Raw genomic sequence first — 5,440 nt, 5'->3', positions numbered from 1 at the left:
TCCCAACACAATTCTTCAAAGATATGGAAAAAGCATTTCTCAAATTTATCTGGAAAGTCAAAAAACACAGAATAGTGAAAACAATTCTTTTTTTTTTTTTCAAGGAGGCTCTTGGGAATTTTATTGCGTTTTTATAACATTTATAAGAAACACATTTTCAGAATTTGGGCTTTGCTGTAACCTCAGAACCACCTGTAGGCTCTCAACTGACTCACAACTCAAAACCAAGCCTCAAATGCTTCCACATGGCCCAGCGATCCTCTCAGTACTTTACTGCTGTGAGCATCAGACTGTAGCAGGCAACTATGCAGAGCATACCCGTCATCCCTCCCTGTGCGGGCCCCATATTACAGCAAGCCCAGCTTATGTTCCACCATCACGTGGGGCTCATCCATCAGTTCACTTTGTGATGGATTATTAAGAATATCCTCAAAACCAATGGTCTCATCGTTGCCCCTCAAAATATCCAGTGAGAGGTTTGAGCTCAGGAGAAACGGGAGACGGTGAACCTGCTGCACTGCCTTGAATTCCATCTGTAACTTCAGGGGAGCAAACAGACCCTGGATGTTCCTCAGCGTGGAAAAGTTCATCTTGTCCTGGTTGAGCTGGAAGTTTTTTTCTGATAACTCGAGAGGGTGACTGGGCAAAAGTTCATTTTTCACACAAGAAAACCCATTCCAGAGAAGATCGTGACTCTCGAAAGGCCCACTGGCTGAGAGCTCCGAGACTGGAATACTGTCCTTCAGCTCCGACCCAAGACCTCTGGCGTTCATTTTAGAAACAGTTCTGTGAGATCCTCTGAACCTGCTCGAGTCTGCCAGCCAAAACCCAAAAACAATTCTTAACAATGAAAGAACATCTGGAGGAATCACCATCCCTGACCTTTACTACAGAGCAATAGTGATAAAAAGTGCAGGTATTGGTACAGAGACAGACAGGTTGATTAATGGAATAGAATTGAAGACCCAGAAATAAAACCACACACTTACACTTGATCTTTGACAAAGAAACCAAAAATATACAATGAGAAAAAGAAAGCATCTTCAATAAATGGTGCTGATCTAGCTGGCTGTCTGTATGTAGAAAAATGAAAATAGATCCATTATTTGTAACCTTGCACAAAGCTCAAGTCCAAGTGGATTAAGGACCTCAACATAAAATCACATACACTGAATCTAGTAGAAGAGAACGTGGAAAAGAGCCTTGAACTCATTGGCACAGGGGAAAATTTCCTAAACAGAACTCTAATGGCTCAAACTCTAAGATCAAGAATTGATAAATGGGACCTCATGAAACTGGAAAGATTCTGTAAGGCCAATTACATAGTCAATAAGACAAATCAGCAACCTACAGATTAGGAAAAAAAAATCTTCACATCTGATAGAGGGCTAATATCCAAAATATATAAAGAACTCAATAAACTAACCACCAAAAAAACCCAAATAATCCAATCAAAAAATGGGGTATAGTTATAAACCAAAATTTTACAATAGACGAATCTCAAATGGCTAAGAAGCACCTAAAGAAATGTTAGTCTTCAGTGATCAGAGAAATGTAAATCAAAACTACCCTGAGATTTCACCTTACACCAATCAGAATGGCTAAGATCCAAACCTCAGGTGACATCACATGTTGGAGAAGATTTGGAGAAAGAGGAACACTCATCCATTGCTGGTGGGTTTGCAACCTGGTACACCACTCTGGAAATCAATCTGGAGTTTCCTCAGAAAATTGGAAATAGATCTACCTGAAGACCCATCAATACCAATCTTGGGAATATACCCAATAGAAGCCCCCTATGCCACAAGGGCCTGTGTTCTACCATGTTCATAACAGCCTTGCTTGTGATAGCCAGAAGCTGGAAAAAACTCAGATGTCCCAAGACAGAAGTATGGATACAGAAAATGCAGTTCATTTACACAATGGAATACTACTCAGCTATTAAGAACAAGGACATCCTGAGTTTTGCAGGCAAATGAATAGAACTAGAAAATATCATACCGAGTGTGGTAACTCAGACCCAAAATGACATGCATGGTATGTACTCACTAATAAGAGGATATTAGTCCAAAATAAAAAAATAAAAAATACCCACGATACAGTTTACAGAACTCAAAAATGTTAACAAGCTGAAATGCCCAAATGAGGACACCTCAGTCCCACTTGGGAGGGAGAAGAAAGCAACCACAATGGGAGGGAGGGAGGGACCTGGGAGAGAAGTGGATGGGGGCAGGGAACCTGATCTGTTATTGGGTTGGGGTAAAGGACTGAAGTCCTGAGGGCCAGCAGAAAGAATGAAATTAGGCAACCTCAGAAGGTAGGAGGTTGGGGAGATCCTCCAGAATGTACCAGAGACCTGGGAGGTGAGAGACTCTCAGGACTCAAAGGGAGGGACCCTACAGTGGGGAGAGGGAATTTATAGAGCCCACCTCCAGCAGAAAGACAGGGCATCAAGTGAGGGATGGGTTTGCCATCCCACAGTCACAACTCTGACTCATAATTTTTCCTGTCTGAAAGAACTGCATAGATGGAAATGGAGAGGAGCCTGAGGAAAAGAAGGTCCAGCAACAGGCCCAAATTGGGATCCAGCCCAAGGCCTGACACTGAGGCTATGAAGTGCTCACAAAAAAGAATCCATCATGAAGACCCAACAAGAGCTGAAGAAATCCGATGCAGATATTTGCACCAAACCAGTGGACAGAAGCTGGTGAGCCCCATGTTTGAATTAGGGGAAAGCTCGAGGAAGCTGAGAAGGAGGGTAACCCTGTAGGAGGACCAGCAGTCTCAATTAATCTGGACCCCTGAGATCTCTCCAACACTGGACCACCAAACAGACATCATACACCAGCTGATATGAGGCCCCCAACACACATACAGCAGAGGACTGCTGAGTCTGTGTTTATTCAGAGTTGATGCAGAGACTGGAGGCCCCAGGGAGTTTAGAGATTTGGTGTGGGAGGGAAGGGGTACATCCTCATGGAGACAATGGGGCGGGGAGGAGGTATGGGATGTGGAACTGTTGGAGGGTAGACCAGGAGAAGAATAAAATTTTGAGTGTAAAAACAAGAAAATAATAATAATAATAATAATAATAATAATAATAATAATAATAATAATAATAATAATAAAAGAAAATGGCAACAATCAGGATCACAGGACAAAGTGGAGCACCTAAGAGATACTCATCCACATTTAATTAAATGGGGCTGAGATGCCATAACCTTAGAAAGAGAATGTATGTTTAAAAAATTTAAAAATATAAAATAATCTGTTAGAACTGTTAACTCATTCATTTATTTAAAAATATTTTCTGAGTACAATTTATATGTGAGATACTATGTTAGGCCACTGGGCTATAGAATTAATTATTTTTATTATGAAGAGTTTTCAAAATTATTCTGATATCAAGAAGAAAGAAACATTTCTGGGGGAGGGTTAAGAGAGAAGTGGTATGTTATGATGAACAAATACAGATTACTTTTAGTATTTTTGTCTATTTAAGAGTCAGTGCTTAGTGCATGGCAGACTGTAAATGTGCATTCATTGATTAAATGCTTCTTTTTCCACTCCTATAATTTAAAAATGAGAATATCAGAGTATGGTTTATATTGGTGTACTGAGAAAATTAAATGGGAGGATACATTTGAAAATACTTCTTTCAACCATTGAGGGATTGAATATATTTCAGGAACCAGCTGGGATTTATTTCTAAAAATGTATTTATTATTTGTTGATAGATGTCTGTTCAGCTATTTTCATATGCCAGCATTTTGCTAAGAGACTAATATACATGTTAGCCTTAATCCATAAAAAATAAGTGCCATTATTGAAAAGGGTTTCAGTAGTATGTTGGTCAGAATTAAGTAGCAAGGAAGTGAATGATTATTTTGATAGGCCATAAGGTCCAGATGTAAAAGAGAGAGCCGGCCATAATTAAGATTATTGTCTATGAGTTTAATGTAAACTAGTACATAGTGTGGCATAGAATACAGGACAAAGGTGAAAGAATACAAAATAAAACAGAAAACTTTTGTCAGGTGAACTGGTAACTGGATTCCCCACAGAAGTTAAAACAAAACAAAACAAAACAAAACAAAACAAAACAAAACAAAACAAAACAAAACAAAACTCGTGTGCTTGTAAGAGAAACCACTTCATGAAATTTTCTTTTTACAGTTATTGTTTATTGAGGGGGGTTGTGTGTACTATAGCATGTGTGAAGATCAGAGTAAAAGTTGTGTGAGTGAGTCCTTTCCTTCCAACATTGGGTTTTTGGGATTGAACTCAGGTAGTCAGGCTTGGCAACAAGCCCCTTTATCCAGGAATTCATCTCATTAGTCAGGAATTCTATTTTTTTTATCACACCAATGACAATTGTTTGCTGTGTGTATCTAACCAGAATTATCTTTCCTCCTTTTTGTCCATTCCTTCATAAGTAGTTATATAATTCTTTATTAGTGAGGAATTAGTTATGCTTACCAAGGTGTATTTTCAGATCTTCTCACCCAAAGTTGACATTTGGATTGTTACATACTTTTTGAACTACTAAATATGTATCATTGTGATTATTAGCAAAGCCAAAGAATATTTTCAGGTGACAGCTGCATGGTTTTTACTTTAAAATATGTGATCATTTTTGAAAATGATTCAGTAGGCATATGAATAATGTTATTAACTGTGAATACTTTTACTCTATTAGTAAATATTGTTCTATTATAGGGACAGATGTCTCTGTTTATGCCTCTGAATCTTTAAGTCATTAAAAAAATGGAAAATATCAAATGACTGAGAAGCTAATTTCCTTAAGTCATGAGGCTTGACCCAAAAATGACATATAGAGATGAATAATAATAAAGATGCTACTTTTTCTGTTTTCTATGACTTTACCTCCATAAGATGTATACCATTGTACCTGAAAGCTTCCTCTTGGTATTTATAGGTCTCATAATGAAATGAGTAATTTGCACTGTAAATGACAATACCTATTAGAAATGGAAGGGAACTATCTATCTATCATCTATCTATCTATCTATCTATCTATCTATCTATCTATCTATCTATCTATCTATCTATCTATTTACATACCTGTCATTGCCCCTCCTCTGTCTCCTCTACCACAGTTTCTCATCCCATTCCTCCTCTCCTATGTTCCCTTTGTGCTCCCCCATACTCAGCCTCCCCATTTCCTTGGGTCTCAAGTCTTTCAAGGGTTAACAGCATCTTTTCCTACTAAGGCCTGACCAGGCAGACCTATGCTATATTTGTGCCAGAGGCCTAGAACTGGCCCATGTATGATTCTGGTTGGTGACTCAGTCTCTGGGAGCTCCCTGGGATCTGGGTAATTTGAAACTGCTGGTCTTCCTATGGGGTCACTCTTACCCTTCAGCTTTTTTCCATCCTTTTTTAAATTCAACCATAGGGATTCAATGGTTGGGTGTAA

The 5,440-nt window shown here is 38.7% G+C and overlaps 1 pseudogene; it reads right to left on the bottom strand.

Moving 5' to 3' along the window:
- Window positions 1–327: 327 nt before the first annotated feature.
- Window positions 328–820, bottom strand: LOC110287235 (proteasome maturation protein pseudogene; annotated as a pseudogene).
- Between the last annotated feature and the right edge of the window lie 4,620 nt (window positions 821–5,440).

This window comes from Mus caroli, unplaced genomic scaffold, assembly GCF_978045245.1.
Source record: "Mus caroli unplaced genomic scaffold, Mus_caroli_1 scaffold_5, whole genome shotgun sequence".
Classification (NCBI taxonomy): domain Eukaryota; kingdom Metazoa; phylum Chordata; class Mammalia; order Rodentia; family Muridae; genus Mus; species Mus caroli.
The sequence above is the reverse complement of the archived record's forward strand: the minus strand, read 5'-3'. Positions and strand labels throughout refer to the sequence as shown.